This window comes from Pogona vitticeps, chromosome 3, assembly GCF_051106095.1.
Source record: "Pogona vitticeps strain Pit_001003342236 chromosome 3, PviZW2.1, whole genome shotgun sequence".
NCBI classification, from domain to species: domain Eukaryota; kingdom Metazoa; phylum Chordata; class Lepidosauria; order Squamata; family Agamidae; genus Pogona; species Pogona vitticeps.
The window spans coordinates 38,735,286-38,745,603 of NC_135785.1; the positions used below are offsets into that span (position 1 = coordinate 38,735,286).

The 10,318-nt window shown below is 39.5% G+C and overlaps 1 long non-coding RNA gene across 2 annotated transcripts in view; it reads right to left on the reverse strand.

Moving 5' to 3' along the window:
• Positions 1–9,825, reverse strand: part of LOC140705516 (uncharacterized) — a 31,148-nt gene extending 21,323 nt beyond the window's left edge. For both annotated transcript variants that reach the window (XR_013542999.1, XR_013543000.1), the window contains exon 1: positions 1,208–9,825. This is a non-coding gene — a long non-coding RNA (uncharacterized LOC140705516). The remainder of the gene's footprint in view (positions 1–1,207) is intronic.
• Positions 9,826–10,318: the final 493 nt, after the last annotated feature.

The following is a 10,318-nucleotide window of genomic DNA, read 5'->3' on the forward strand; positions in this document are numbered from 1 at the left end:
TATTTTATTATTCAGGGACTCGCTTGGCTATTTCTAAGGTCTAGTGTCCTCTGCTTGTAAAGCTTTGATCACTCCTAATCTGCTATTATTGGAGAGAGGGTAGCCAAGAAGGTGCACTTTTGTTTTCATGGCCAGGCTTACACATGCCCTGCATGAATATCAAGCTTTTAGAAGGCTGAATGAAGGCAGCATTTGTCTCTGTAAATACACCACACTCCCTCCAAGAACAGCTCTATACAGGGCATATTTTAATGTGGTTTGATGCCTTTCCAAATGCAAAAGATTAAGTCACCAGGAAGTGTGATCCTTCCCTTTCCAATACCCTCTTTTCAACAGTATTATTTTGTGATGCCATTAGATATCGGTAGCCAGGCTTGGCAGCAGTACATAGTCTGTTTAATTGCCTTAAAACTATTTCCCTAGCAATATCATTAATAACACTAAGCCAAAATTGGATTAAGCATTACACCGCTATAAAGTTAATTCAGTGTGATACTAATGAAATGTCATGTGCAGCTTCCTGTAAATCCAAGTGAGTGTTCATTGCTAAGGTTTAAATCAATGGCCTGCTCAGCTCCCATTTGTAGCAGGTATTGTTCTAATTGCTGCCAGGTGATTTTCATTAATGCAGGCAGCCTCACTTTCTCCAGCTTAAGAAGCTGCAGTTTTTGCAAACAGCAGATGTGGCAATAAATTTGTGGTTAAACCTTTGCCAGTTGCAAATGGGATCACGTGACTAAATGCTTCTACAAAAACTGTAACTCCATTCTTGTACAGAAAAAATATATATCCAGAAATGTTTTCTGGATGATACCTGTTGAGGTGACAAGGAAGTAATGAAGTTAATTTCAAAAAGAAATTCTTCATAGGAACAAAGTTAATTTAAAGGTAATGATTTTTATTTATCTGAAAAAAGTTACTTCTCAGTGCCATTTTAAGGCATCGTGACAGGAGATTTTTCGAGTCATATTTCCTTCTCTTTTAATTCCTACATGTGTGTTTATTTAGTGGCAGGTAGTAAATGAAAAAATAATAAGCAATGCAATGATTTCTCTTATTTTATTTTATTTTACTGTTTTATAGACCCCCTTGTTCCATATAAGGCAGCTGTAAGGGGACTGAATAAGCCATGTAATGAGTTGCTTTTTTCCAAAATGTAATGAGTAATGTTAACAGATCATATTTAAAAGTAACAGGAATGATTTACCTTTGAAATGTAACTTTTCAAGCTGTAGATGTTTATAGGGAATGGATCTTAGTCTTGGAGGAAAATTGCAGACTCCCTTTTCATGCTGGGGCTTCCATTTACTGAAATAGCTTGAATGATTGGATGCAAGTGCCAGATCAGGCAGCTGCATCACATAACCCTCAGACTTTTGCAGGTGCCTTGAATCTGATCCGATGGATGGCTTCTTGCCTATGGCCAGCAGTGTACATCACTGCTCCTGTATTAAGCTTTCCCCACACATTGCAAGAGTCTAAAAATGTAGCTACAAAAAGCATGTGGAGGTAGCACATGAGTGGCCAACCATGGAGGATGATATGACACGTGAAGCAATTTCAAGCAATTGTCAAAAGCACAACCATTGTCTGCATTGAACCTAATACCTTTAACAAAGAATTCAAGACCTATCATGCAACATGTAAGAAAGGGCATGAGTCTTCCCTTTCCCTTGTCCATATCTTGCTTTTCAGAAAGAATATTTAAAACCACTTCCACCAATATGAGAATAAAATACAACATATGAAAAACATAATGGGGGAAAAGCTGAAACAATAGATAAAATAATAAAGAGCAGCAATAAAACTATAAAACAGTGGTCATAAAAACAGCTGTTGTAAACCAGCTTGAAAACAGCAGTCAATAAAATCCCTCAAAAATAACATAATGGATTGGGTGTTAAAAGCTCATTGAGACAAGTACACAGAGCAAGAGTGACAGCATGAGCTGGTTAAACAAATCATGTTTTTCCTAGTAACCCCTTCCTACTGTTGAGAACATTTTTGTTGTATCCCTTCTTATACTTCTGAGCCCTTCCATTGTCACCCTCCTTCAATCTCTCTACCACATCTATCCATCTGTATCTATATATCTATATCTATATCTATATCTATATCTATATCTATCTATCTATCTATCTATCTATCTATCTATCTATCTATCTATCTATCTATCTATGGATGGATGATTGGCTAAGGAGAGTCTCTACTTTCTTGGTTTGTGTTCCTTTGTTTACTACAATAGTTCCCAACCTTGGTTCTCCAGATGTTCTTGGACTAAAACTCTCAGAAGCATTCATCACTAACTGGCCAGGATTTCTGGGAGTTGTAGCTCAAAAACATCGTGGGACCCAAGGTTGGGAGGCACTGGTTTACTTTGATGGCACACCATTGGAAGCTAATATCTCTCTAGAGGTCCAGGACATGATTTTGGCAGACCTTCATACCACAGCAGTCCAAGTTGCTAATTAAGCATGTTTCTATTCCCTTATGACCAATCACAAAGTGAGACTGTGACTACATTGTTAAGTCAAATCACCAGTGCTTGCTGCAGTTTGATTAATAGGCCTATCTTCCATTTTGGTTAACAGTTAACAATCACATGAGGGCCATGGATCCACATATGGATATTTTGTGATCCACATTTCATCCCAAGCCTTTCCCTCCCCTCCCCTCTTCTTCCTTCCTTCCTTGCTCTCTCTATTGCCACTTCTGCCAATCCTGTTATGGTTCACTATCATGCTGCTTGGTTTTTAAAGGGTTGCACAGTATTAGGGAAAAGGCATCAGCTTTCCAAAATTTTTCATAATGTACACAGAAACACACCACAGAAACATATCTCATCTTCTGTGTTTCATTGGGATTGCTTCTATTTCATAGCAATTTTTTAACTGAAGAAACTGGCTGAAGAACTCTCAGAACCACTGTCTATTATTTTCTTGAAATCATGGAGAATGGGTGAAGTTCCAGATGACTGGAGGAGGACTAACATTATCCCCATATTCAAAAAGGGGAAACTAGAAACTACAGGCTAGTCAGCCAGGGAACATTCTGGAGCAGATTATAAAACATTCACTCTGTAAGCATCTTGAAAACCATGTAGTAATAACTAGAAGCCAACAGAGGTTTGCCAAGAACAAATCCTGCCAGACTGATTTTATTCATTTTTTTTTCATTGAGGAACCTCTCTTGTAGATGATGGGAATTCTGCATATGAAATATATCTTGACTTCAGCAATACTTTTTGGCAAAGTGTTCCATGGGCTAGCTAACTAAGCATGGGATGGATAGAACAACTGTCAGGTGGATACACAGTTGGCTACAGAATTGTACTCAGAGAATGCTTATCGATGGCTCCTTCTCAAACTGGAAGGGGGTGACAAGTGAAGTACAATTAAGACTCAGTCCTGAGCCTGGTGCTCTTCAACATTTTTACTACTCGTAATAACTTGGATGAGGGGGTGCAGGGAATGGTTATCAAATCCTGATGACACAAAATTGGGTGGAATAGCTAATACAGACGGCAGAAACAAAATTCAAACATATCTGGATAGGCTTGAGCACTGGACTAAAAGAAAAGAATGAAATTTAAAATGAATAAGTGCAAAAGTTCTACACCTGGGAGGGGAAACAAATGTGCAGTTACAAGATGGGGGACACTACATGCAAGGAGGATCTTGGAATTACTGTAGACCATAAGCTGAATAAGAGCCAACGGAGTGATGGGGCTGCAAAAAAAAAAAGGCCTATGCTATTTTAGCATAGTCTCCAAATCCTGTGAAGTACTAGTTCCCCTCAATTTGGCATTGGTTAGGCTTCATTTTTAAGAAGATGCTGGCAAATTGGAAGAGTTATGAGCACAGCAACAAGGATAACCAGAGGACTGGAAATAAAGCTCTATGAGGAGCGACTGAAAGAACAAAGCATGCTTAGCTTTAAGAAAAGAAGACTGAGGGGAGATATGATAGCACTCTTCAAATACTTGAAATATTGTCATAAAGAGGAGGGGCAGGATCTGTCCTCAATCTTCCGCAAGTGCAAGACTCATAATAATGGGCTCAAGTTAGAGGAAGCCGGGTTTCAGTTGAATATCAGGAAAAGCTTCCTAACTGTATAGAAGAGCATTATGTCAATGGAACCAATTACCTCAGGAGGTGGTGAGTGCTCTAGCACTGGAGGCATTCAAGAGAAAATTGGACAACCATCAGACATACTTTTGATTTGGGTTCCTGCAATGAGCAGGGGTTTGGGCTCGATAGCCTTATAGGCACTTCCAAATCCATTCTTCTATGATTCTATGACAGTGATGAACATCAAGTAAACATCCTTTCCTACAACCACATTTCAGATGGGCAACTAACATTCTGAATAAAATAGAACTTTAAAGGTATTTACAGGAAATATAACTTCCATTTGAACCTGATGTCCTGCTCCTTCAGTCATTTTTCCATGGCAATTATTCTTTCAGCATGGATGATTTATCATAACCTTGTCAACTCTACTCTTCTCCAGCAGTCTAAGGTTGTGGGTCATACAATAAACTACTCTACTGCCACTAGGCCCTATAAAATTGCAAAGAGACAGTTGTTCCAAACATCAGCTCTTGACCAGTGACAAGGGTCAAAGATGAACTTTGACCTTAGCTGGTGACAGAAGATACAGTATATGACATTGTCTACAGAAAAAATTGAACTCCCTCCTTTGACTTTCCAGCTTCTAAATTTAACTCCAAAGTATCCAGATTAGTGAAACCTTTTAGAGACAAGATAATAAAATATCATATTTCACCCAGGAACAGAAAGTTTAATTAAGGCTTTCCCAGGACAACTCAGTAATGGTGATTTTTCTTAACATGAAAAGAAGGTCCAAGATATATGAGTTTAAAATAGACAAGAGGTAATAATTTAGAAAAGTAGAGTGCTTGGTACAGAGGGTTAGTAATTTCTGAGCTAGCATATTCCGTGTAACTTTTTCCCCTCGCCAAATTATATTGTTCTTGCTAGGAGCAGAAGTCTGTAACTGTAGGTCTGTTTGAACAACCATTAAAATTTTATCCTTCCTTACAGGCATTTTAGAGCTATTTGTGATTCAAAAAGAAGTTAAAGAACTGCCATGATAAAGCTGTTCAAGTCAACACTGAGACAGTGTACTCTGCTTACTATGTTGAACAGCCATTGTACTCTGAAGCATAGTTGTGAATTATTGATGAAAATAGCACAGGGAGTCCTGACAGCTTCTGCTGGGTAATTATGAGGTGAAACAAATAAAGAAAATTAAAGAGTTCAGTTCTTAATTCACACCTATAGGTGACACAGCTTAAGATTCAGAAATGCAAATGTTGTCAGTATTTGTTTTTTAAAATGAAGATGCAACTTGAATTTGGCATTCTTAAATCTGACTCTTCACACTTGAGTTTCAGGATTTGTGCCAACAGCTCAAATGAGAGATCATTTTCAATCAATTGAAATATGAAGCATTACACTTTGGTCATTCTGCTTTTTATCAGCTCTAGTATGTTTGTATTTCCATGCTATGCTCAACTTTGCTTTCACCTAAGCTGGAGTGGGTAGACACTTTTCTTAGCTTTATTACGTATGGAGTGGACAAAGGGCCAGACAACACATTAAAGCAAACATGTATTTCCTTCTTTTGCAACTTTATCCCTTCAGGCACACAAATCTTTCAGCACTAGGTGTCTGAGACATGAGATGTGCAAACATAACTACTGTATACTGTCTCCCAGTTGAACAATTACATTTCAAGGTAATTTGCCAGATGCTGACTGAGATGAGTCCATAGTAGAACAAACAGACAAACTGCTTCTAGGTATGGAATCAGCACCTCATCTACATTGAATAAAGGGAAAACACTCCCAACATTGGTCTTCAAAATCCATGCCTCTATACAAGAATAGAGTATTGGGTAGAGTGATATAGTTGGAGACCTGGGTCAAATCCCTGTTCCAACATCAGCAATCACTGGAGGCCAGCAATACCTTAAATAGCTCACATACCTGTTAGCAATGTTCCATCTAATTTTCAGCCCTGCTGGGTGGGGCTCTGCCCCTCATGCACGTGGCTTTGCCAATGTGTGATGCCCCCCATGCAGGGTTCTGTCACAACCAGAGCCAAAGGGACTGAAAACTATAGCCGTTAGTGCACAGAGGAGGAGGAAGGCTGCACAGAGGGAGGCAGAGTCACACGCAGGCATGCACCTTAGAGGGAACCTTGCTGTTAGTATACCTGTTCGTGTTTCCATAAGTCAGAGGCACGTATTGTAAGATTTAACTGTATAATAATATAATAGTAGCAGTGTCATATCTTCATGCCACTGCTGCCCATGATCACAGAGGAGATCATGTTTAAAATCTTCAAGAGAGGCCAAAGGATAAAAGTATAATCCTATCTATGTGTTCTCAAAGGTAAGTCTGGCTGTGTTTAGTAGATGTGCTCCCAAGTAAATGATTATAGTCTCCAGCAGTAGAAACCAAATCTTGTCCCTGCTTAACTTAACTTAATTTTCAAGCCATTAAACATAATTCTTCTAGAGATAGTTAAATATAGTGCTCTCAGTGTCTCATTTGTATTCTCACATACAAAAACTTATCAGTAAGATTTATAACAGGATTGCTCAAACATGTTAGCTAAGGTTAAGTAACATGTCTCTTTGCATGCAGGGGTTTCTTACGAGGAGCTGTACTTTACCAGATACAACATATGTAGGTCTTACTTATTATTTGTTGTATCATTCCAACAGAGTATAGAAATAAACTCTAATTTCAATAAACAGTCCAAATAAACAGTCCAATTTTAATCTGAAAGATAGTTTCCCATGTAGTGTCCAGGGTCCTATTACTTATGCCCACCATCATAAGTGCAAGATTGTAAATAATGGATGCCATGTCATATTGTGTGACAAAAAACCTCAAGCTTCAACTTTTTAACTGGTGGCAGCTCACTGCTGAAATTTATGTCGTTGCACTTATGACCAGCTGGAGTCAATAATAGGATTCTAGCCAGCATTTGAAAGCTCTAAAGAAGAAGTAAAGTATCTGTGTTCCTCCAGATATCGTTAGACACCAACTTCCATTAGCCTGAACCAACATAGCCGCTGAGAAAGGAATGATAGGCACTGCAATCCACAATATCCAGGTTGATATCTGGTGAAAGGTTGATGCCCTGTGACACTTTGTCTTCAACACAGACACATCATGTTAGCTGCACAAACAGACCATATGCATTGTATGTTCAAACATGGATGGATAGAAACCCTACAAAAATGCAGGAACTCCAGTCACCTTAACCCTGTTATGTGTTCAATACCTATGCATGTGGGTATAAGTATATTCATTCAACCTACAAAACAATAGAGTCAATGCATGGAGCGGTATGAGTATGTTCAGGATTTGCACAGCATTAATGAATCCCCAGTATCACCCTAAACACACAGGATAGTTTTTAGAAGCTGAGCAAGGCCAGGCCTGGTTAGTACTAAAATAGGGAACCATGAAAGAATACAAGGGATTTCCAAGATGTGAAAAGAGTCTTACCTGGAATCTTGAAATAAGTGTTATCAATACAAATTGACAATGGGCAAAATCCTGTTCAAGCCAACTTAAAGTTATGCTGGCATAAATGTGCAAGGCATTACATGCACCTGGCAACAAGGATTGCAATATACAATGGCACAATCGGTTACACACACACACACACACACACACACACACACACACACACACACACACACCGGTTGCAAAATGTACCAGCAGAAGGGCTTTGGAATCACACCTCCACCTCTGCACTAGTGCAACTTCTACTAGTGCAACCTTGAGTTGTGCACATCTGGTTGTGCAACAGGATTTCGACCAATACTAGGATAGAAGGACCAATGTGGAATAAGACAGCATTTTCTGTTCCATATATTCCCTTTTCTTCCTAAACTCTAAAAATCCAGACAGGACACAGTGTGCCTTGCATGCAGCTGTAGCTGTAAGCTGGCAAAACAACAGGATCCTTGAAAGCTGCTTGATGTACAATTGGCAGTCAGGCTTCTTTTCTTCTTCTTCTATTATTGAATAACTGACAGCAGCATACTGGTGTATAATGTGCTGCTTATTCAATAAATGCTGGAGTTTTATGTTATGATGGACAGGAATGGTTAAAGAAGCAGAACTGACAGGCCTTCTTCATTAAACTGCATTCTGCCAATGGATAATGTCCCCATGTTCAGAGAGTGAGATTTGCTCCCTTTGCGTTAAACGTTCATAAATATTAATTCACGAGCATCACATGTTCAGGGAGAACGGTCTATGGCAGGACAATCCCCCTTTGCAGCAAACAATTTAACTGATGCTTCCACCCCCTCTTCCCCCTGCTGCCATTTTCCCCATTTGAAGCTAGCTTGTGAAACAACGCTGGTGTTTTTACTAATTAGCTAATGTTTGGGAAGCAGGGAATTAGACAAAACATATCACCGCTCCTGAGGGGTCAATTGTTTCCAATCCACGTACTTCACACTCACACTGTGAAACTGGTCATTTTACAATGCAAATCTATTTTTCTGCTAATTAGGCAGCCCCCAAAGAGCACAAATAGTCCTTTTATACCTAACTCAGAAATACCCAGATAACTGAATATTCGTAAGAGTTGCTTTCTTATGAGGGCAGAAGCAGTCAGAGTATTTAACTATATATGAGCTAAAGCCACTGGTAGCCCAGTTTACAATGGACCCATTGAATTTAGTTGGATCTACATGAGCTAATTATGAGTAATAAGCAAAATTCATTTTAACCAGTCTACTCTAGGTAGGAATAACATTGGTGTCAGTCCTGTATTACCTATGTACATCTACTGAGAGATGTATTGGCCGGGATCCTCTTTAGTGAAACCATGGGTACAATGAACTGTAATGTGGTGATTCTGAGGTTTTCTGTGCTTTCACAACAAGGTGCCAGGTACTTCCTTGTGCATGTAGGAGCTCTGTTTGTTCAAATGGGCAACCTCTAATTGCACAAGGTTGGTAAGCTAGGAAATTGAAGTCCAGCATTCCACTATGTTGGGATTCAAGATGATTCTAAATATTGAGCAAAGTAGCATTTACTCCTAGGTAAATGTGATTTCCAGTGTGGTGTAATGGATAGATTGATAGAGTGGGGCTCTGGAGAACAGGGTTTGAATCTCTAAATGGCTATGGAAACTCACTGGGGAATGGAGTAGTAAAACCGCTTCTTAAATATCTCATTTACTTTGAAAATGGTGTTCGAATCCCTATAAATTGGTTCTGACTTGATGGTGCAAGATACACACACACACACACACACACACACACACACACACACGTATCTAGGATTGCAGTGTAAATATCTGCTCTCCCAGCCAACTTTGTATGTGTGTGTTTATTTTGTTCTAATTTATTTATTTATTTATTTATTTATTTATTTATTTATTTATTTATTTATTTATTTATTTATTTATTTATTTATTTATTTATTTAATTTCTATCCCGCCTATCTGGTCATATTAGACCACTCTAGGCGGCTTACAATCAAACGACAACGGAGTTTTAAAAACATTACATCTAAACAAAGATAGAGTCAGAAATATAAAAGGAGAAAATCGTCAGGAGTTATCTGTTGGGAAGGCCTGCCTATACATCAGTGTTTTTAATTGTTTCTTAAAAATGCCCAGCGAGGGAACCGCTCAAATCTCAGGAGGTAAGTTGTTCCAGAGGCGAGGAGCCACCGCCGAGAAGGCCCAATTTCTGGCCTTTTCCTTCCGGGCCTCTCTCGGCGTTAGGCTCCTCAGCCTCACCTCCTGGCTCGCACGAGTGACACGGGTAGATCTTGGTGGGAGAAGGCGCTTGTTCTTGTTTAGTCATTCAGTTGTGTCCAGCTCTTCATGACCCCATAGACCAGAGCACACCAGGCCCTCCTGTCTTCCACTGCCTCCTGGAGTTTGGTCAAATTCATGTTGGTAGTTTCAGTGACACTGTCCAACCATCTCATCCTCTGTCGTCCCCTTTTCCTATTGCCCTCACACTTTCCCAGCATCAGGGTCTTTTCCAGGGAGTCTTCTCTTCTCATGAGATGGCCAAAGTATTGGAGCCTCAGCTTCAGGATCTGTCATCCCAGTGAGCACTCAGGGTTGATTTCCTTCAGAACTGATAGGTTTGATTTCCTTGCAGTCTAGGGGACTCTCAAGAGTCTCCTCCAGCACCTCAATTCAAAAGCATCAGTTCTTCAGCAGTCAGCCCTCTTTATGGTCCAGCACTCACTTCCATACATCGCTTTGCAGTCCAGGGGACTAACACTTAGTTTAGA